This window comes from Trichosurus vulpecula, chromosome 1 (assembly GCF_011100635.1).
Source record: "Trichosurus vulpecula isolate mTriVul1 chromosome 1, mTriVul1.pri, whole genome shotgun sequence".
NCBI classification, from domain to species: Eukaryota; Metazoa; Chordata; class Mammalia; order Diprotodontia; family Phalangeridae; genus Trichosurus; species Trichosurus vulpecula.
This window is the reverse complement of record NC_050573.1, coordinates 161,083,286-161,108,077: the sequence shown is the minus strand read 5'-3', so window position 1 is coordinate 161,108,077 and position 24,792 is coordinate 161,083,286. Positions and strand designations below refer to the sequence as shown.

At 37.4% G+C, this 24,792-nt stretch overlaps 1 pseudogene; it reads left to right on the top strand.

Moving 5' to 3' along the window:
- Window positions 1-1,717: 1,717 nt before the first annotated feature.
- LOC118835070 lies at window positions 1,718-2,213 on the top strand (annotated as a pseudogene).
- Window positions 2,214-24,792: the final 22,579 nt, after the last annotated feature.

Sequence of the window (24,792 nt, the reverse complement as noted above, 5' to 3'; positions counted from 1 at the left end):
CAATATTGTTCCTATCTTACAGATAGGGAAACATAGTGAGAGAGCTTAGGTGACATTCCTGTGATCACACAGCAAGTATTGTCTGAGGCAGGAATTGAAGACAAGTCTTCTTGACTCCAAATAAAACACTCTGTATCTATCCACTGTGCCACCTAGCCGCTATTATCAAATACTTTTGAGATATTGATTTGCAAAAGGACTGAAGAAAGAGGATTGGATTTTATAGTATCATAGTATTATATGATTTTCTAGGTGCACAGGACCTTAGAATTCATGTTGCTTAACTGTAACCTGAAGCATTAATTCCTGCTACATGATGAATTTTTGATCATCTAATCTCTACTTAAACATGTCTATTGACAGAATTCAGCACCTATAGAGTTATCTCATGCCACTTTAAAATAGCTCAAATTTTAGGAAGTTCTTCACTTCCTAAAGTAAAGACTCTCAGTATCTTTTACTAATTGCTCCTATTAATTCTGCGCTCTGTGGCCAAACAGAAAAACTTCCCTCAGAAAAAAAAAAGTATTGAAATTTGAAGAATGCTTAACAAATTAACATTGTGGATCTTGGTATCATAAAGTAATCCAGGTTTTACTTGTTTAAATTACACTATTACAGGAAATTATGTGAATGAATGTGTATTACATATGAAAAAATATTTTCATTAAAAAAGTGCATAGTGGAACAAAACAAATCAATATTTAAAAATTCTAAAGCAAGTAACATGAGGTTAAGGATTTGGAAGTATTCTTTCAGCAAGCAAGGTGAAAAAAAAGGCTACAACTGCCCAACTAGTAATGTCTTCAGTTTAGATATCATCTGCATCTGAATTTCCAGTTTTAGTGACTGTGCTGTTTCGCAGATTAAGATTAGCCAACCTGAGCTAACAAAAAGATGAAAATGTCAGGTGAAACTTTTTTTGTATGTTGTTCCGTTTCAATGATTTCCACTCTCATTTTCAAGAAAATTTTCTGCTGTAGATCTTACATTCAAAAGCTGAATACAATAGACTTTATGTTTATATGTAAAGAAACCTCTTAAATCATTTGAAGCATATCAAGGCCGTTTAAGAAGTATTTTGTTAAAATAGTTTGTAAACTGCAACTACAATATTTAGGCAAATTTGGCCCCTGCCTAATCAAGCTACCTAGTAGTATGTATCTGACCTGGCAGAATAAGTTCACATAGATGGTAATTCTCAATTAATTAGGTTAAGTGTGGAAAACTGTTGGGCTTTTTTTGAAAGAGATATAGGAGAAAGAATACAAGACTTCCAATGAGTAAATCTCGGTTCAGATCTCAGTTCTGACACTTGCTAGCTCAGTTTTGGGCAAATCATTTACATTCTTAGAGGCACATTTTCCTCAGAAACAAAATGTGAATGATAATACTTGCATTATCTTGTTAGGAAATAACTTTGTAAAATGCAGTGCTATACAAATATGTTATAATAATGAATAATAAGACCAATGGAGTTCATTAGTTTTATCATGTGCAACAACTACAGCCATGTTTTCCTTAAATAATATCCCAACCAAATCTTACCACTAATAAATAAATGTTTAAAACTATAACAGTTCATGAAATGACACTTTTGGCTCCGAGCTTGTGGTGGTGAAGGTGCAACTTCTTTTTGTCACCCTGAATCCTAGTTCATCTGACACCGGCAGCTGCCCTGCAGCATCCAGGCCCAGCATCCACCTTTGTCATTGCCATGCTGCCCAAGTTTGACTCTAATGAAATTAAAGTCATGTTTTCAAGGCACACTGTGGTGAAGTTGGTGCCACATCAGCTCTGGTCCCTAAAATTGGTCCCTTGGGTTTGTCTCCCAAAAAGGTTGGTGGTAACATTGTCAAGGCAACTGGTGACTGGAAAGGGCTAAGAATCACAGTGAAACTTACCATTTAGAACAGACAGGCCCAGATTGAGGTTCTGCCATCTGCCTGAGCCTTGATCACCAAAGCCCTAAAGGAACATCCTCTGGACAGAAAGAAGCAGAAAAAAATTAAACACAATGGAAACAATGTTTTGATGAGATTGTTAACATTGCTCGACAGATGAGGCACCGATCCTTTGGAAGAGATCGCTCTGGAACCGTTAAAGAGACATGTGGAACAGGCCGGTCTGTGGTCTGCAACATTAATGGCAGACGCCCTCGTGATGTCATTGATGAAATCCATAGTGGTGTTGTTGAATGCCCAGCAAGTTAAAAACTACAAAGGATACTGTTGTAATAAATTAACATTTGAAAACAACAACCACCACAAATTACATGTGAATTTCAATTTTTGTTATTCCTTGGAAGTATCAAAGAATCGGAAATTATCTCAGAGGGACCTAATCTAACCCTTATTGTAACAGCAATGTCCTCCATAAGTTCCCCAATAACTCCTATCAACCATCTATCAGAGGATCTGGAGGGATAGGGAGACTACTTTCTTCTGAGGCACACCATTACATTTTTAGACAATTCTAATTATTAGATTACTTCATAGTGGCGAAAAAAAAAAGAACTCTCTATATGACTTCCATTGATTCCTCCAAGTTCTGTCTTCAATAATGAAGATAAGCAAGATCAAGCCATGTCACTTTTCTGTTCAAAAAAATTTAGTGGCTCTAGACCCAATGAAATTTATCAGCTTAGATTTTAAAGATCTTGACAGTTGGCTCTCATTTACCATTCTAGACATATTTCAAATTTCTTGTTCCTGGAATTCTGAATTCTATCTCTGGTCTCTGTACCTTTGTGCAGACTTCATCCCTTTGTAGGATGCACTGACTACATCCTTACCACCATTTTAGATCTTTAATTTCTTTAAAGGTTCAAATGTTAAAACCAATGAAAAATAGTAATTTCAAAAGACTGGTAAAGAAACACACTTCCTTCCCCTTGGCAGAAGAAATAGACTAGAGAGGTGGAATGGAATTTACCTTCTTGGACATAACTGATATGTTCATGTGTTTTAGGGGACTCATCATACTTATTTCAAAAGAGGGTTTCAACTCTAGTAGTGGGTGAAGTGATGGTAGTTTAGAGAGGAATATTAGCTATGGAAAGAGCATCAGTAAAAAATTTAAGTGTATAAGTGGAAATAAAAAATGCTGAAGGGGACACAAAAAGCAGACTTATTTCAATCACCATTAAATTATATCTATCTGCCACTCTGTGTATATATGTATTCTATGTGTGTGTATTATATATATGTATTTATCTACTCTTATCACATTTTATTCACACACATATATGTGTACATATATGTCAATATAAGAATAATCATACTAGCTAGCTTTTATATAGTTCTTTAAAGTTTGCAAAGTGCTATGTGTATATATCATTTTACCCATAATATACAATAGCTATACAATAAATTTGTTTTGGAGCTGGAAGGAAGAAAACAAGCATTTATTAAATATTTACCATGTGCTAGACAGTACACTGAGTGTTGGGGGTACAAATACAAGCAAAACATTCTAATGGAGGGAGACAATGAACAAAAGAGAGCTGAAAAGGAAGAAGGGTGGAAGGAAAAGGTACCCAGCATGAAGACGTGGTTTTGAAATCCAGAGAAATTCAAGAATAGTGCCAGGAGGGGAATAAAGGTAGGCCAGTCTAGGCTCCTCCACAAATTGGAGGCTCCAGAGGAACAAATAAATGGGAAAAGAGGGTCAGGGCTTAGAGGAAGGAAGACTACTCCATGCTGAATGGGTTAACAGCTGTTCTGGGAGATGAAGCAGAAGGGAATTTCCAAGATGAGCTAGAATAGAGGGTCATGATTTTGAAGTCCATAGAATGTCAGACACAGTGCCCAAAGGGAACCTTATAAATCATCTAATACTGTCTTCTTTTACAGATGGACAAACTAAAGCCCGGAGAGGCTTAACGACTTGTTTAAGTTGATTAAGTTAGTTAGACTAGGTCCGGGATTAGAAATGAATAATTTTGCTGTTATTCAGTCATTTGTCAGTCGAGCCCTCTTGGCAAAGATACTGGAGTGGTTTGCCATTTTCTTTTCCAGCTCATTTTACAGATGAGAAAGCTGAGGCAGATGGGGTTAAGTGAATTGCCTGGGGTCACACAGCCAGAAAGTATAAGCTAGTATGACCAGATTTGAACTTAGGAAGAAGAATGTTTCTGATTCCAGGCCAGACACTATCCACTGTGCCACCAGAAATGACTAATACTAAATGTTTATTACATTTTCTATGGTCATTTAAGATTTAATAGAGGATCAGGCACTAAGTCACGGTCAGAAGGAAATTTAGAGGCCATCAAGCCTAAATCCCTCATTTTGCAGATGAGGAAACTGAGATAAACAGAGTTTAAGTGACTTGTTCAGGGTCACATAGCTAGTGAGTGTTTGAGGTGGGATTTGAACTAAGGTCTTCTTGACTTCAATCCCAGTACTCTTTCCTTGCATAACCTAACTGCTTCAATACATCAGTATAGATGAAATCTTTAGGATAAGGTACAAATATCAAGGAATGGAATTTCAGTCAGAGCTAAATAGTCATGGTGCTCCATATCAAATTACCTTACCTCTGGAGCTACCTAACAGATTTGTCATTATGAGTCTATCCCTGGTCTCCACTTAGAAATTCTCCCCACGTAAAGCATGTTGCAAATTGCTAGCCTACACATAATTGCAATGATTTTAGATTGCATAATTGCGTACCTGTTTCTTGATACCATGTTTTACACACCTGGAGCATCAGACCAAAGGAATTTTAGTTATATTCAAAGGTTCATTTTCCCCTATCTTGTTCCCCTGCAGGAGTGTTTTATTTCTCTTCCATACAACTCATTTTTCAGTTGGGAGTGCAGAGTTTAATTTAATATACCATTTCATCCTAAATGGCCTGTTTTCAGTGGGCGTGCTCTTTTGGCACAAGTGTACAGGGCTTTTCACTGTAAATGTCACCTGTGATAGATGCTATTGGCTATTAGGCCATGAGCATCTCTGGCCCATGGAGGAGGTCAGTAGGCAATTTTGCAGAGTGTCTGTGCAATGTACTGGAAGAACTTACTCAGCAGCAATGCCAATAGCTCTTCCTTTAAATTTAATTTGTATGATGAGTGCTTAAAGCAAGATTTTATTCTTACCACCACATCAATAGTTCCCAAGAAGGAACTTCAGTGGCATAAACAGAAGTGAGATGAAGAGGCAGAAACATAATGGGAAACAGACAGTTTGGATTTAAAAGACCAATATCTTCCTTAACCTCCCTGATTCTCTCAGGCAGGCTATAGGCAAGGTTGACTGTGGTAGTGAATATTTCATAGTTTATCTTTTATTTCTTTTTGGAATGCCTTTCTGAAAAGTGTCATGAAATACTCTTGCAGATGTCAAAAGAACCAGAGAGATAGAACAGACACAGCAAAATACAGAAAGTAATAGAACTAGTGTAATGCTGGTCAAAAAAATCTATAAAACAGTAGGATGTTTGAGTTATCTTTTCAGCACGACAAACTGTATGTACTATTTATTTGGAGCTGTAAAACAACATGAGTGAATAGCGCAAAGGTATTAACGGCCCAGGTCTGGGCCTCTGAGAAAGACGAAGGAAACCAGAATCGGTCCAAGAATGAGGCAAAATACCAGAACATGTCAGTAGGGGAAATTGACTACTCTTTGTTCTCAGCAGCAGTGTCAGCAGTGATTCTCAAAGTGTGACCAGTAAAGGTCCTTTCAGGATTCTGGAGGTTCAAAATACAACTCATTCCATCCATTTCCCCCCTCATTTTCTAAAGCATATTTGAACCAAATTTTTAAAGGAGGAAAGATAATCTTGTAAAAATGTAGACATAGTAATTTATGTTTATTGTCTCCTCACAGCTAAAAAACTACTAAAACAACATTTATGAGTTTTACTTGTTTAATTATCCTCAATGAGATAATAATTCTTACCCACACCAAGCTACCTTCTGTACATAGCTGTTTGGAATGTAGGCTTAGTAACTAAAGACCAAATGCTTGTACAGGAAATGTCTTAGGAAAGTGGGTTAAAAACACATTAACTATTTCTAGATTATGGTGAGGCCTTTCTATTATTAGCAGTATGAGAGCCATTTAATTAAAAACTGATTTTTTCTTTGAAAAAAGGACACCCTGATGGTTTTCATGACTTGCTTTCAGAAGTTTGATTAGACTATAGAAATTATGTTTCTGCCTGTGTGGAACAGTGGGAAGGGGATGGAGCCAGGAAGACCTGAATTCGAATCTGGCCTCAGAAATTTTTAGCTGTGTAACTTTGGGCAAGTCACTCTACTATTCTGTGCCTCAGTTTCCCCATTTATAAAATGAGGATAATAATAATAGTGGGGGCAGCTAGGCGGTACAGTGGATAGAGTATAGGCCTGGAGTCCCGAAGACCTGAGTTCAAATCTAGTCTCTATTATTTCCTAGCTGTGTGACCCTGGGCAAGTCACTTAACCCTGTTTGCTTCAATTTCCTCATCTTTAAAATGAGCTGGAAAAAGAAGTGGCAAAACACTCCAGTATCTTTGCCAAGAAAACCCCAAATGCGGTCACGAAGAGTCAGACATGACTGAAATGACTCAACAATAGCAAAAAATAATAGCACCTACTTAACAATTCTGAAACTCACACCTCCTAAGTGCCTCCATCCCTTAGTTATCTCCTTCACTTTGATTGGAGAGGGTGGAAGGTGGACACCAGAGAGCTCTTCCCAGATCCTCCATTTAAGGAGGATGCTTACCTCATCATTTCTTACCTGGCTGCAAGACTTCATCACATTCCCCACACTCTGACTGGGTACCCTTCCTCACCTTTTTCAGCTTCTTTTATGTGTTTATCTTTCTCCATTAGAGTGTGAATTCCTTGAGGGCAGACATTGCCTTTTGCTTTTCTTTGTATCTCCAACACTTAGCATAGTATGTACTCAAAACATGTTTATTGACTGACTGTATCCCAGGGTTGAAGTGAGGGTAAAAAAACCCAGTATTTGTAGAATGCTTTTTGAACCTTTAAAGCACCATATAAATGTTAGTTATTATGATTATCTTCAGCCTTTGAGAGAAGTAACTGAGTGAAGATCAAACATGAACATTTCAACATGTGCTCTGATGGACAGATGGTAGATTCAAAGTGGAGAATCCATTTTCAGATAAGGCCAGTGAGTCAATTCCTTTGGCTTGATTATATTTGTTATATGAAAGGGTTCTGTTGATGGTAGGAAATCATTGGAAAAAATTATGCAAAAAAATGAAAAGATAATCAATAAATGTGTAAAAAAAATTCTTCTGATGAGCACACGGACTCAAATTCTAGACTTAAGCATATTTTCTTCTTTTGCTTTTTTTTTCTTTTTTGAACATGGCCAATGTGAAAATTTATTTTCCATCAATATGATTTTGCATATTGTATATATCTATATCTATATTCATATCTACATCTACATCTATATACATTTGTATTTGCATATATATGTATATATATATATATATATACACATGGTTGTATATCTGTGTATATATATATATATATATATATACATTTTTTTTTTTTTTGCCTTCTCAATGATTGTGAGAAGGGGAGGCAGGAGGGACATAATTCAGATTTTGTTGTTGCTGAGTCATTTCACTCATGTCTGACTCTCTGTGGGGATGTAGGGTGTGTTCAGAGAAGAATAGTAACTCTGGTGTGAGGGTTGCTGAGCCCTTTACAGGGCTGCTTTCCGCCTTTGTGTCCACTTGATACATGTAACGCTCACCTGTGGCTCCAAGAAGTTGTAGCATGTGGAGCAGCCACACCCCAATTAACTGTTTCTGCAGACCAGCTAAACCAGATTGAGAGTAACTGAGGGATCTCAAACTCATTGGTGAGTTAGGGAGGGTGGCTATCCCAAGCATGTGAAGACTTCCCCTGGTGGAATAGTTAGATGAGAACAATTTGTTCCATGGCCATGAAAGCACCTGAAACAGTCCTTGTAGAGTACTAAGAGCTTGGTTAGATGTTGAAGACACCAAGGTCATTCAATGCTTCTCAAGCCATCACCAGTTGTCTTGACTCTGCCCTGACATGGGACAGTGATGACCCTGGAAGAGAAAGTGAGGCCTATGACTTTTCCTGCAACTCTGTCTCACTTAAATCCAATTTATACATGAATCAAAAGACATCACCCATACCATTTTACCAATTTTATCTATATAATTCCCATAGCAACAGGCAAGTGACTAAACAGCAGGTGTGGATACACTGAGAGCTTGTAGTCACAATCCTGTACACAGGCAGCCTGGGCCATAGGGTCTTCTTACTGGAAGCAGCAGTGGGATTCCGCAGCCCACTAGGTGTTAGAGCAGCCTTTTAAGGATCTCACTGCTCACCTCCTGGTATCAGGAAGGGACTAAAAAAATTGTCTGCTTACTTAACCCTGGCCTGATTACCATGGCAGCTGGGGATCCCACCCTGCAGTTGAAACACAGAAAAAATGTACAAGAACTTCTGTAAAGATGAGTCCACTCACCATCAGAACATGGAATGTGTGCACACCCAAAGACAGCACAAAATCCAGTATAACTGACAGGTGAACAGCTCTTGTTGCAAGAGAACTCAGCAGGTATCACATCCAAGTAGCAGCCCTGAGTGAAACAAGGCTGGCAAATGAAGGCCGGTTTACTGAAGTTGGAGCTGGATACACACTTTTCTGGGGTGGCCACAGTGAAGGGGAGCGCTGTGAAGCTGGCATGGGTTTTGCAATCAAAACTAATCTAATCAACAAACTTGTATGCCTACCAAAAGGAGTGAACCACAGACTTATGGCAATGCAATTGCCACTTGCAGGATAATGCCATGCCACCATCACCAGTGCCTATGCTACCATCATGATGAACCCTGATGAGAGTGAAGAAAAAATTTATGAAGACCTGGAGACTCCTATCATCAATGTGCCAAAAGAGAACAAGTTTATAATTCTGGGAGACTTTAATGCTAGAGTAGACTCAGACTAGTAGACATAGCAGGGGATCCTTGGGAGGAATGGAGTTGGAAACAGCAACAGCAACAGTCACTTACTACTGAAGTCTTGTGTCTTGTGTCTCATGACCTTTACATCACCATTGTCTTCCATTTACCTAAATGTAATAAATCTTCATGGATGCAGATTCATAACAAACATTGTCACTTAATACACTATGGGATTGTAAGGAGAAGAGACAGACAGGATGTGAGAGTAATGAAGGCAATTGTGAGGCAGAGTGCTGGACTGATCAAAGACATCCTCTCCAAGCTAAATATTCACATTCAACAAAAGTGGTGGTCCCAAGGCAAAATGACTACCAGAAGAATTAATGGCAATAGATTAGACTGCTTCTCTGAGCAGGAACAGTTTGTTGCTAACTTGGAGGGAAAGTTGAGCCAACATACAGTTGGCAACAGTGGAGTAGAAAAGGAGTGGGCAGCTTTCAAAGATTTGATTTACAGCACTGCATTTGCTCATCTGGATCACAACACTCACAAACATCAAGACTGGTTTGACAAAAATGATGGGAAAATTCATAAGCTGCTAAAATGAAAAACAAAGTCCTCAGGTTTTACCAGTAGGAGAGTTCGTCCATCTCTAAGAAGGCAGCATTTAATTCCATCAAATGAAGCTTAGCGAGATGCAGGATTCTTGGCTCAGTAAGAAGGCAGATGAAATTCAATTTTATGCTGATAGTAACAATACAAAGCACTTTTATGATATCCTGAAGGCTATTTATGGGCCAAAGACCTATGGCGCATCTCAACCATTCAGTGCTGATGGAGCCACATTGATTAGTGATAAGGATCCTAGAGAGATGGGCTGAACACTTCCATAGTGCTCCCGATAGACCATCATCAATCCATGCTGAAGCTATTGACTGTTTACCTCAGTTGACCCCTCTCTAGCTGAAGTTCCAACTGAAGAAGAGATTTTGAATGTCATTAGGCTCCTTTTGCATACAATGCACCTGGTGCTGATTCTATTCCAGCTGAGATTTACAAGGTAGGGTGTCCATTGTTCATACAAAAGCTGACTGAAATTTTCTGGGTTATATGGCAAAAAGAGGTTATCCCCCACAAGTTCAAGGATTCCTCCAATATCCATTTTTATAAAGGCAAATGAAATAGATTATTCTGTGAGAATCTCAGAAGTGGGGGGGAGGCTCTCTCTTAGTTATTGCTGGCAAGATGCTTGCCAGAGTTCTCCTTAATAGGCTGATCCTTCTCCTGGAATATGGTCATCTACCTGAGAGCCAGTGTGGCTTCAGAAAGGGCTGAGGAATGGTTGATATGGTGTTTGCTACCCAACAACTCTAGGAGAAATGCTAAGAGCAGAACAGAGGTCTGTACATAATGTTTGAAGAGCTGACCAAGACCCTTGATATAGTCAATCATGAGGGCTTATGGAAAATAATACCAAAATTTGGTTGCCTGGAGAAGTTCATCAGCATTGTATTCACCCCAAATGTTTACACGGACTATTTGTGCCCAATCTGTGGTAGAATATTATGAGCTTGTGTTGATCTGATCAGCCATAGATGGACACACTGTAACTTGACTCTAACATAGTGATGTCATGAAGGACAACAACTGACTCTCTGTGACAACATTTGGGGTTTTCTTAGCATAGATACTGGAATGGTTTGAAATTTTCTTCTCCAGCAAAATGGGTTAAGTGACTTGCACAGAGTCATACATCTAGTATGTATCTAAGGCCATATTTGAATTCAGGTTCTCCTGACTCTGCATCTGGTATTCTATCCACTGTACAACCTGATAATTCAGAATCAAAAATAAAATAATATTGGATTCATTTTTAAAGCAGTTGATGCAAGTTAAGGATACTATTTTGAGAGTTTTAGTTTCTTTCCTTCTTTCTTTTTCTTCCTGATGGTCATAGAAACAGAAGTGAAGCTTCAGTTTCCATTTTGGTTCTTTCTCTCTTTTCCTGGAGGACTAGAACATTGGCTCTCATACTTTCTAGTCTTTCTCTGGCAGCTGTCCATGGTGTTCCATAGGACCTAGGATGCATATTATTTGGTAATTTATCTCCATCATTTTTTTTCTGTAATACCTGTGTTTTTATATTTAGGGTTACTTCTAAGGATTATATTCTTGATCTATGGAAGATATTTAGATGGCTTAGATGTTCTTCATTGAGCTAGAAATTTCCTCAATAACACACTTGATGGCATATGAGCACCTTGAGGATAGTGATTATTATTTGTATCATCGTTTTCCCATTTGGACTTCAGAAAAGCAGAAGGTTACAAGAGGCAAACAAAAGTAAAGGAGAAGCCATTTCATATGTAAAGAAGCACTCTTAAAGGGTAGGAAGCTTGGATATCTTAATTTCATATGAAAAGGACAGCAAAAGCAATGAACTTGCCTTATGGCACAGACTGCTGCTATACTTTAGTCCCCATTCACACATTTGATTAAAACCCAACCTGGGACCTGGAAAGATTAACTGAGGTTTTCATCATAAGTAAAGGTTGAGTATCTCACTGAGTGAAGTTACCTGAGAAAAAAAAGGATGGTTGAATTGGAAAGGCTGGACCTCTCCCAGTTCCTGCTTGAAGTTGACCTCAATGCCAAGGCTCTGAGAGAGTGAGAGCAGAGGCTTCTGCTAATCCTAGGCTAATGATCATTGCCCTTGCTGGAAATAGCACCATCACACATAACTGAGCCAAAGGGTGAAGACGGTTTGTACTGTAGCTTCCAATAGACAAGAGGGTTCAGGGAAACCAGCAAAGATGTTATGACAAAAGAGGGTCAAGCCCAGCTGAGCAACAGAATTTCTCATCCATTCAATTCTCTCCATGCCCCAATCAACTTTGTGTAGACTCCTGAGAGAAAGGACTTTTAGGATTTGCTGTACCAGAATTGTGAATTGCCTCAGCTATGTCTGCTCCCTACATATGTGCCTCACTACTATTGTGTTTTAAGCTCATGCCCCACCCCACCAAGACCCAAATAATATTTATGGAAGGCGTCACTGTAGGTTTTCACAAAAATGTGTTGTAACTACTATTATTATTATGTCCACTGAGAAAAAGCCAGTCTTCTGGCTGATGGTTAAAGGGAAGCCCAATGGTTAGGGTTCAATAGCTATAATGTTTGCTAATAGTAATCCACAGGGTTACTCCTAGAATTTAATGTAAGCAATTACCCTTTTGGGGTCCTAACTTACCACTGACTTCATTAATACTAATGAGCTGTTGAATGAAGATAAAATTGAAATGGCACTGCCTGGGTCCACTATAAAATTTATGTAACATAACCTCAACTGGGCTCTCACTGAAGCAAAATGATCTTTTGAAAATGTCCTGATTAATTTACTAACCTATTCACTACAGTGGATTTTTCAAAGCTTTTCAAATCTCTGCAAATATGTTCATGGCTTCCCAACCTTCTATTTCATTGAAAAGAAATGAGGACATTTGCGAAGGACTTCCTCTTCTCCTCTCTTCCTCATCTTACATCATTAAGATGCCTTCTGCCATTTTCTTCTTCAGTCTGTCCCACATGGAGTATAACCAGAAATCCTTGCATGTTTCCGCCTTTATTGTTCAAAGGATTTCTTAACAATCTACTTCCTTACTTTGGAAATGATAACAAACTCAAGGCAATCCAATTCACCTTTGGTTCAAGATTTTATATTGGCTTTAGATCATTTAGAAATATGTGTGTAAATATATATATATATATATATATATATATATATATATATATATATACAGAGAGAGAGACATATGTATATATATACACACAGAGACACATATGTGTGTAGGTATATATGTATATATATATACATATACGTGTATATATATATATATATATATACACATATACACACACCTATGCATATATGTACACACACATATATTTCTCATTGGAGTGCTTGATAGTATAGATTTAGAAAGTATAGTTAATCAACCAATAATCAAAAGGCATTTATTAAATTGCCCAGAGATAGCTAGGTTGTACAATGGATAGAGCATTGAATGAGGGCTATGAAGACTTGAGTTCAAATCTCACTTCAGACATTTACTAGCTGTGTGACACTGGACAAGTGACTTAACCTCTTTATGTCTCAGTTTTCTTGTCTCTCAAATGGGGCTGATAGTAACGCTTACTTCCTGTGGTTGTGGTGAGGATCAAACAAGACAGTTTTAAAGTGTTTTGCAAACTTGAAAGTGCTATGTAAATGCCATTATTATTGTTGCTGTTGTTTTAGTTGCTGATGCTATATCAGAATCTAAACTGAAAATTTATTTACTCCAGCTTTATTTTGTTCGATTTTAAATGTAATTTCTGATAGCTACCTTATTGGAGTCTGAGCCCTGGACTTTCGATCATACCTCTTCCCAACAATGGAGAGGGTACTAGACAGTTAACATACATAATAAACAGAAGATGAGGGGGCAGTAGAGTACAATCTAGTTTTTGAGGACCTGGCTGGAAGAGTCAAGGAATTAGAATAAGTCAATATCATTGAAAGGTCTGACAGCAACAGGCAAAGTTAGGTGAGACCAGAATACCAATCTAGAGAGACTGAGAGTAAAATAGTATTGAGTGAGTCAATTACATCTATCTGACTTTGTATTAAGAGTTCTTTGAGTTATTAAAGGGTCAAAGTCTCCCTTTGTAGGTAGAAAATCCATTTCATTTCATTTAGAGAAACAGGGATTCCATCAGAGTTTAGGGATAGAGTTTCCTGAGTGTAATGGAGTTAATTATGTATTTGGTTTTGAGGTTTTTTTTTTTTTTTGGTTTTAAGATTTGTTTTTTTTTTTTTCCACAGAACTAGAGAATTTCAGAGTTGGAAAGGACCTCACAGGACATCTATTACAATCTGTACCAACCTATTCCAATCTGAATGAGAATTCTCTCTATAATAGATTCAAGAAATCCTTTCCTCAAAGATTTCTAGTAACAGGGAATCCATCATCCCCAAGGCAGCCCATTCCACTTTTGGATAGCTCGTGTTAGGACCCTTTTCCTTATATTAAGCCTAACAACCTCTTTAAAACTTCCACCCACTGAAAATAGTTTTGCCCTTTGAGTTCAATTTAGACTAATCTTTCTTCCAGTTGACAGCACTTCAACTACTTGAGAACAGATAAAATGAATTCCCTAAGTCATTTCTTCTTCAAGTGAAATAACTTCAGTTCCTTTAACTGAAACTCACTCAATGTGTACTAGTCAACAAGCAATTAAACTGCAACTATATGCCAGGCTGCTTTATTCAAGACCATTCACCATCTTGCTTACCCTCCCCTGGACGCTCTCTAGCTTGCAAATATGATTCCAAAATGTGATGCCCCAAACTAAGCACAATAATCCATATGTGATAATCTGAAAGAGGCAGGGTACAGTGGGAGCTGCACTATCTCGGATCAATAAGAGGAGGAGAGAGAAAGAGTTCTGCCTTCTTATGGGATTTTTGTCCAGATCTTCTATTCCCTGTGACTGTCAGTTCTTTCAGTACTTGAGAATGTAATTCATCTCAGTCCAGTGACTTGAAATCAAGGACAGCTAGATGATAATTACTAACTTCTGACTTATCTTGAGTGTTGATTCCCTATTAGCTACTTTTAGCTGCTTCCTCCCTTAACTTTCTAGTCCAAAGAGGCTTTTTCTTCACAGGAAAAACAGAATCAAGATAGAAAATAGGCAACTCTGCCTTTTCTTTGTTGTTTACCACTATACCATTGACCCCAATTATTGGTACTATTACATCTTTGATCTTTTGTTTTCTCAATGTAGCTTAAAAAAGACTTAAGAGTTTGTTTTAGCTAGTTTTTCTTGCCAATATTAGATCATCTTTAGCTTGAGTGCTGCTGGTCCTAATCCTTATATCACACCTTAGTATTCATTCTCAATTAATTACACTTTTATACACACAAACATACATATACATACATACATATATATATACATATATGTGTATGTGTATATATGTGTATATATGTGTATATTTGTATATATAAAATGAATATATCTTTTTATTTATATCTATATATTATCATCTACAGAGATAGGATGGAAGGAACCAAGCAATTATTAAGCATCTGCCATGTGCTAGAGAAGGAAATGACAAATCACTCCACTATATTTTCTAAAAACCCAAATGGGTCATAAAGAGGTAGATACAAGTAAAAATCATAAACAACTGAACAACAACAACTATGTGCTAGGCACTGTGCTTAGTACTTTACAAAGAGTATCTTATTTTATCCTCATGACAACTCAGAAAGTATATGAGGCTACATTTGAATGCAGATTTTTTTGATTCTAGGTCCAGGGCTCTATCCACTGTACACCCTAGTTGCCTAGATGGCTAGCTAGCTAACTTGTCAGTTAGATATACTGGATTATTTATGATTTTCAACATGATTTTTCTTCAGATATTTACTTGGAGCTCTAGAATGAGGGCACGTGCTTTTACCATGTCCCTTTCCTTAACTATATTTGTGATTCCTTCTGGGATTGTTAATTATCTGCTAAGATTGTTAATTATACAATAGAAATGACTATTTACCCCATAATGTAGTTATGGGTGCCTTAAGATCCATCAAGTATAATTTTGAAGTTTCTGGCACATTTAGTGCAATCCAAACTTCTTTAGGAGCGTGGATCATCAATGACTTTCTTTTCCTTGATTTTTCTCTTTCTTCTAAAACTATAATGTAGGAAAAACACTTTTAGTTAGTTTTGATTTTGGTGAATAAGATTCAATTGTACTGCTTTATCTATGTCATCATAAAAAAAATCCTCTTTCTTTAATTTTCTTTTTATTTAGTGTTTTATTTTCCCCAATTACATGTAAAAACAATTTTTGACATTCATTTTTAAAACTTTGTGTTCCAAACTCTCTCCCTTCCTCCCTCCGCATCCCAACCCTCCTTGAGAAGGCAAGTAATTCAATGTAGGTTGTATATGCATAGTCATACAAAACATTTCCATAATAGTTATAATAATCATATTGTGTGTAAGCATAAGCAAAGTGAATTTCTTCAAGTTTAGTTTTCCAGGATCCATGGCCATAACAATCTCCTGTTCCCAGGTATTTTGCCTTGCCAATCAAGTTCTGGGTCAAGTAGGCTTTCACACCTGATGGCATTGAGCCTATCAGTTGAAAGTCTATGTATTCAGGGAGATTGGTATTTTCCTTTGGGGCTCATTTACGAAAAGGACCTTTTCATTTTCTGGACCAGACTCTGAGTAGCCATTGTTAAGGAGCTCCACCAGCTGTGAACCCAGATGTCTGTCCTCTCCCAGTATGGTCACGTATGTAAATGTTAAAGTATGTAGCAAGATTACTAGACAGTTGGAGCCCTGTCTATTGGATACCTTGTTTCTAATTTCTCTGTTTCTCTGCATGTTAGTCTTTCCTGGCTACTGATAAATCTTTCTGTATGTTTAATTAAAGTGAGATCGTTAACCCCTTTGAAGCTGTCTTTCCTTTAGAAAAGCAGATCGAGAACCTGTGCTAGCAGCCCACCCACATTGTGAAAAAAAATATACAATAAAATGAAGAAAAATGAAGTTTAAAAAAGTATGGTTCAATCTGAATTCAGACACCAATGGTTCCTTGTCTGGGGTTGGATAATGTTTTTCATCATAAGTCCTCCAGAGTTGTCTTGGATCATTGTATTGCTGAGAATTGCTGAGTCATTCAGAGCTGATCATCCTACAATATTGCTCTTAATTGTACACAGTAAATTTCACTTTGTATCAGCTCATATAAGTCTTTCCATGTTTCTCTGAGAGCATCCTGATCATCACTTCCTATAGTACAATTTTATTTCATCAGAATCATATACAACAATTTGTTCCCCAATTAATGGGCATCCCTACAATTTCTAATTGTTTATCCCTCAGAAAAAAGCTGCTATAAATATTTTTGTATGTATAGATCCTTTTCCTTTTTTTAAAAAAAATCTCTATAGTTCTAGTAGTGGTATTGCTAAATTAAAGAGTATGCCGGGTTTTATAGCCCTTTCCAAATTGCTATGCAGAATGGTTGAATCAGTTCACAACTCCACCAACAATACATTAATGTATCATTTTACCCACATCCCCTCCAATATTTGTTATTTACCTTTTCTGTCCTATCAGCTGAAACAGTGAGGCAATAAACACAACATCAATGATAATGGTGAATATGCCTATGTAGTTCTGTATCACAAAGTATGAAAGACTCTCCATAAAGAAGGTAAAAGAAGTGTAACATTTATCCAGACACCAGACAATCATATCCCATAACCAAATGTTCAGGTCCCACAGCCAATCAGCCCACTTTATCATAACAGCAAGGAACTTAAAACACCATATCACGACCTGAAACCTTACCATCATTCCAAAACCTCTCTGACCCTCTGGTAGGGTCTTCCCCAAAACAAGCTAACAGTATACTCAGCTAAGTCAGCCTGTTCAGTTCTAACAACCATGAGGGCAGCCATTAGCAGCCACCAGCAGCCATAACATCTTTCTCTCTCTCCCTCTCGGCATTTTTGTGTGGCATAACTTCCTTTTCCTGTCAGGAAGCTCCTCCCACCATGTAACTTGGGCTTCCTGTGATGTAAGCAGGTCACATGGCCTATTAATGGGTGGCAAAGATCTTCAAATCAAAATTGCTAATACATTAGCCAATCTAATAAGTATGAGACAGTATGTTAGAATTGTTCTAATTAGCATTTCACCAATAAATAGTGAGTTCAAGTTATTTTTTTTAATATGGCTATTGCTAGCTTTGATTACTTCATCTAAAACTGATCATATCTCTTGATTATTTAATAGTTGGGGAATGGCTCTTATTTTTTTTTTTTTTTTACAGATTTGACTGTTCTCTATATGTTTTAGAAATGAGGCCTTTGTCAAAGAAATATACTTCAATTTCCTTTTCACAGTTACTATTGCTAACTGTATTCCCCTCCATCCTATTCTGTCCCATTTATTCTATTCACTCTCTCATATTCAACTCACACCTGTGACCACTGTCTGTATATACTCCTAACTACCCTAATAATGAGGAAGGTCTTATCATCTTCCCATGTAGAAATATGAACAGTTTAACCTTATTGAATCCCTTATGATTTCTCTTTCCTGTTTACTGTTTGTGCTTCTCTTGAGTCTTGTTAAAAAGTCAAATTTTCTTTTAAGCTCTAGTCTTCTCTCAAGAATGGTTGAAAGTCTTCTATCTCATTGAATATCTTTTTCCCCCTCAAGGATTATTCTCAGTTTTGCTGAGTAGGTGATTCTTCATTGTAATCCTAGCTCCTTTGCACTGTATATAATCATATTCCAAACCCTCTGACACTTTAATGTAGACACTGCTAAATCATGTGTTATCCTAACTGTGGCTCCGCCATACTTGAGTTTTTTCTTTCTGGCTGCTTGCATATTTTCTCCTTGACCTGAAACTCTGGAATTTGGTTACAATATTTCTAGCAGTTTTCATATTGGGATGACTTTTGGGAGGTGTTAGATGGATTCTTTCTATTTTACCCTCTCATTCTAGAATAATAGGGCAGTTTTTTTCTCGATAATTTCTTAAAAGATGATTTCTAAGCTCTTTATTTGGTCATGGCTTTGAGGTAGGTCACTAATTTTTATGATGTCTCTCCTGGATCTATTTTTCAGATCAGTTGTTTTTTTTTTCTTTTCCAATGGGATATTTCACTGTCTTCTATTTTTCCATTGTTTTGTTTTCATTTTATTGTTTCTTGATTTCTCATAAAGCTATTAGTTTCTGCTTGTTCCATTCTAATTTTTAAGAAATGATTTTCTTCAGTGAGCTTTTGGACCTCCTTTTCCATTTGGCCATTCTTCTTTTTAAGGCATTATTTTCCTCAGTGGCTTTTTGGACCTCTTTTACCATTTGGCCTAGTATTATTTTCTTCAGTGCTTTATTTTTTGTTTCCTTTACCAAAAGGTTAACTCATTTTCCATTATTTTCTTGAATCACTATCATTTCCCTTCCCATTTTTCCACTACTTCTCTTACTTGAATTTCAAAATCCTTTTGGGGCTCTTCCATGGCCTGAGACCAATTCTTATTTTTCTTAGAGACTTTAGATGTAGGAACTTCGACTTTGTTGTCTTCTTCTGATTGTGTTTTGATTTTACTTGTTACCACAGTAACTTTCTAAAGTCAGAGTTTTTTTCCCTGTTGTTTGGTCATTTTCCCGGCCTATTACTTGACTTTTACCTCTTTGTTAAAGTAGGGCTCTGCTTCCAGAGTGGAGTGTACACTGTCCAAAGCTTCAGTGGTTTTGTGCACCTGTTTTCAGTGATACTTCTGAGGACCTGTACGTTTTCAGTTCTTCCAAGGTGGTAAGATGTAAGGAGGCATGTGTTTACTACTTTGCTGACTGTGCTGTGATCTGTGAATGACCACGAGCACTCTTTTCTGCCCTGGAACTGTCATGAGGGTCCCTCCTCCACTGCAGTCCACAGGTTCTGCTAAGCTAGTTCTCCTCCTAGCCCTGGGACTGCCACCTAGAACTGTGACACAGATATAGGTAAAGCAACAGAGTCCTGCCTGAGTGGTAGCAAAAAGACCCCTATAATCTCCTTCTGACCAATCATTCAACCCCCATACTGTCTTTTGTCTGAGATTTCTGGAAGCAGCTGCTGCAGCTTCCACTGCTGGCACACTTACTCCCAAGGCCTGTGTCTGGTTTGCTGTGGCTGGAGGTATGCTGGTACAGCCTACAATGGACTGCGCTGCACTTTCACCCAGGTGCAACAGACTTTTCCTGCTGACCTTCTAAGTTGTCTTTGGTCTCTGCGGTCTGGAGGTCTGCAGACTGCCACTGCTGCCAGTGACTCAGTTGCCTGAGGCCTGCCCTGGGCAAGTTTGCTCTGGCATAGCCGGCACAGGACTGTGTTCTTGTCTCACCCTGGAATGGGGAAAAGATAGTTCCTGCCAACTTCTAAGTCATATTTGGCTGGAAATTTATTTCCCTCCATCTTTTGTGGGTTCTGTGGATCTAGAATTTGTTTAGAGTCATTTTTTTAAAGGTGTTTGGAGAGCTTGGGGCAGATCTTAGTTGAGTCCTTGCCTTTTCTCTGACATCTTGGCTCTGCCTCTGCTATAATTATTTTAGATGGAATTTCTTTTTCTATCTTTTACTCCTGGGTTTAGTTGGTACTGTATAGATATGTTGATTATTTCATTTTATATCCTGCGACTTTGCTAAAGTTCTTAATCGTTTCAACCAGTTTTTGAAGACTCTCTTAAGTTCTCCAAGTCTATCATTATATCATCTGCAAAGAGAGATTATTTTGTTTATTACCCCAATACTTTTTTTCTTATTTTATTGGTATATCTTTCTCAAACAATATTGAATAATATTGGTGATAACAGGCATCCTTGCTTCACCTCTCATCTTTTTTTATTTTAGGGACTTCAGATGATTTATTTATTTTTAATACTATTATTATTTTTAATAGATGAGGAGCCTGAGGCATAGAAAAAGTTAAGTTAAGTGACTTGCTATAACAGCAAGCAGGCTGGCGCAGCCTGAATGGCCTGCTACCATAGGTTTTTAAATTTATTATTTATTTATTTAATATTTTTAGTTTTCAGCATTGATTTTCATAAGAGTTTGAATTCCAAATTTTCTCCCCAATTCTACCCTCCACTCACTCCAAGATGGCATATATTCTGATTGCCCTGTTCCCCAGTCAGTCCTCCCTTCTGTCACCCCACTCCCCCCATCCCCTTTTCCCTTACTTCCTTGTAAGACAAGATAGATTTTTGTGCCCCGTTGCCTGTATATCTTATTTCCTAGTTGCGTGCAAAAACTTTTTTTGTACATCTGCTTTTAAAACTTTGAGTTCCACATTCTCTCCCCTCTTCCCTCCCCACCCACCCTCCCTAAGAAGGCAAGCAATTCAACATAGGCCATGTGTATCATTATGCAAAACCCTTCCACAATACTCATATTGTGAAAGACTAATTATATTTTGCTCCTTCCTATCCTATCCCCCTTTGTTGAATTTTCTCCCTTGACCCTGTCCCTTTTCAAAACAGTTTGATTCTGATTACCTCCTCCTCCTATCCACCCTCCCTTCTATTGTCCCCCCATTTTTATCTCCTTCCTCCTTCTTTCCTGTGGGGTAAGATACCCAATTGAGTGTGTATGTTATTCCCTCCTCAGGTCAAATCCAATGACAGCAAGATTCCCTCATTCCACCTTACTTGCCCCCTCTTCCCTTTCTACAGAATTGCTTTTTCTTGCCACTTTTTTGTGAGATAATTTACCCCATTCTCTTTCTTCCTTTACACCTCTCTCAATATATTCCTCTCTCATCCCTAAATTTGATTTTATTTTTTTAGATATCATCCCTTCATATTCAACTCACCATGTGCCCTCTGTATGTGTGTGTGTATATATATATATATATATATATATATATATATATATATATATATATATATACCCTTCAGTTACCCTAATACTGAGGTCTCATGAATTATACACATCATCTTTCCATGTAGGAATGTAAACAAAACAGTTCCACTTTATTAAGTCCCTTATGATTTCTCCTACCCAGTTTTGCTGGGTAGGAGATTCTTGGTTTTAATCCTAGCTCCACTGACCTTAAGAATATCATTCTAAGCCCTTCAATCCCTTAATATAGAAGCTGCTAGATCTTGTGTTATCCTGATTATGTTTCCACAATACTCAAATTGTTTCTTTTTGGCTGCTTGCAGTATTTTCTCCTTGATCCTGGAGCTCTGGAATTTGGCAACAATATTCCTAGGAATTTTCTTTTGGGGATCTTTTTCAGGAGGTTATTGTTTCATTCTTTCAATTTCTATTTTACCCTCTGGCTCTAGAATATCAGGGCAGTTCTCCTTGATAATTTCTTGAAAGATGATATATATGCTCTTTTTTTGATCATGGCTTTCAGGTAGTTCAATAATTTTTAAATTATCTCTCCTGGATCTATTTTCCAGGTTGGTGGTTATTCCAATGAGATATTTCACATTGACTTCCATTTTTTTTTCATTCCTTTGGTTCTGTTTTATAATATCTTGATTTCTCATAAAGACACTAGCTTCCACTTGCCCCAATCTAATTTTTAAGGTAGTATTTTCTTCAGTGTTGTTTCAGACCTCCTTTTCCATTTGGCTAATTCTGCCTTTCAAGGCATTCTTCTCCTCATTGGCTTTTGGGAGCTCTTTTGCCATTTGAGTTAGTCTATTTTTTAAGGTGTTGTTTTCTTCTTTTTTTTTTTCTCTATTTTTTTGGGTCTCCTTTAGCAAGTCATTGACTTGTTTTTCATGGTTTTCTCTCATCATTCTCATTTCTCTTCCCAATTTTTCCTCTACTTCTCTAACTTGCTTTTCCAACTCCTTTTTGAGGTCTTCCATAGCCTGAGACCAGTTCATGTTTTTCTCGGGGGCATTTGCTGTAGTCTCTTTGACTTTGTTGACTTCTTCTGGCTGTATGTTTTGGTGTTCTTTGTCACCAAAGAAAGATTCCAAAGTCTGAGTCTGAATCTGAGTCCATTTTCACCACCTGACCATGTTTGCAACCAACTACTTGACCCTTGAATTTTTCATTGGGGTATGACTCCTTATAGAGTATAGAGTAGTTTTTCCCAAGCTTGAGGGGCTATACTGTTGTTTTCAGAGCTATTTCTACACAGCAAGCTCTGCCCCCACCAGCACTCTTACTCCCCCAAGAACTGCCAACCCTGACTGGGCTCAGATCTAAGCAGGCTTTGCACTTGCTCTGATCTGCCACTTAATTCCTCCCACCAGGTAGGCCTGGGGCCAGAAGCAACTGCAGCTGTAGTTCTGTAGCCACAACTCCTCTGCTGCCCCCGGGTTGGTGGCCCATCTGCAAACTGCTTTCATTTTCTCCCCACAGCTTTTCCCACTCACCTTCTCTGTTGCCTTTGGTGTTTGTGGGTTGAGAAGTCTGGTAACTGCCACAGCTCACTGATTCAGGGCACTAGGGCCTGTTCCACCCGGCTCCTGGTCTGGTTGGTCTGAGTGCAGCCTACACTGGGCTCTGCTCCCCTCTGTTCCCAGCTCTGTGCGATAGACTCTAACCAGTGACCATCCAGGCTGTCCTGGGATGGATCCCTGCTTCCCTCTGCTATTCCATGGGTTCTGCAGTTCTAGAATTTGTTCAGAGCCATTTTATAGGTGTTCAGATGGTCCTGGGGGAGAGCCCTAGGCAAGTCCCTGCTTTCCAGCTGCCATGTTGGCTCTGCCCCCTCTTCACCTCTGCTCTTATTGGGAAAGTTTCAAGCTTATCCCCATTATAGATAATGCTTGCTCTTGGTTTTAGAGAGATATCTCCTATTTTAAGAAACACTAAATTGATTTTTATGCTTTCTAGTGTTTTTAATAAGAATGGAAGCTGTGTTTTGCCAAAAACATTTTCTACATTTATCGATTTAATCATATGATTTTGTGCTTATAAATTTCCTAACCATGAACCAGCCTGTATTACTGGTATAAATCCCACCTAATTGCAGTACATGATCTTCATGATATATTGCCATAATCTCCTTGTTAGTATTTTATTTAAAAATTTTGCATCAATATTCATTAATCAAACTGGCCTATATTTTTTCTCTCTATGTTTTTGCTCTCTCTGGTTTAGGTATCAAAAACATATTGTTTCATAGAAGGAACTTAGTTGGATTCTTTCTTTACCTATCTTTTAAAATAGTTCATATAGTATTGTAATTGTTAATTTCTTAAGAATTTGGTAGAGTTCATGTGTAAATCTATCTGGTCATGGCAATTTTTACTTAAGCATCTAATTGATGACTTGCTTAATTTCTTTTTCTAAGTCTATGTTTTTTAAGTATTCTGTGTCTGCTTCTATTTAACTTTGGAATTTGTATTTTTATAAGCATTCATCAATTTCGCTTAGATTGTCAGATTTACTGGCATATTATCAGGCAAAATAACTCCTAATAATTGTTCTAATTTTGTCTTCATAGGTGATGAATTCACCGTTTTCTTTTTTGTGACTGGTAATTTGGTTTTCTTCTTTATTTTAAAAATCATATTAAATAATGGTTTATCTATTTATTAGCTTTCTTTCCCCATAAAAGCAGCTCCTAGTTTTATTTATAGAGTAAGTTTTTTTTAAATTTTCCATTTTATTAACTTATCATTTGATTTTCTGTATTTTTGTTTTGGTTTTTAATTGAGGATTTTTAATTTGTTCTTTCTCTAGGTTTCTTAAATTGTATGCCCAATTCATTTATCTGTCTTTTTTTTTTACAGATGCATGCATTTAGAGATATAAAATTTCCACTAAGTACTGTTTGGGTGCATCCCACAGATTTTAGTATGTTGTCTCATTGTCTTTTATGATTTTTTTTTGATTGTTTCTGTGATTTGTTCTTTGTCCCACTCATTCTTAATATTTGACTTTCAGTTTCCAAGGAATTTTTAATCTGATTTCAAGGCCCTTCATTGAATGTAACTTTTATTTCATTATGGTCTGAAAAGTGTAATTTAATATATTTTTCTTTTCTGAATTTATTTGTGAGGCTTTTATGACCTAAAATGCTTACAATTTTTTTGAAAGTGCCATATACAGGAGAGAAAAATATGTATTCCTTTCTATTTCAATTCAATTTCCTCTGGAGACCTATTATATCTCACTTTGCAAAGATTGTATTGATCTCTTAACTTCATTCTTATTTATTTTATGGTTAGATTAATATATCTCTGAGGGGTGAAAGTGATGTCCCCCACCACTATATTCTACTGTCTGGTTCCTCCTATAATTCACTTAAAATTTCTTCTAAGAA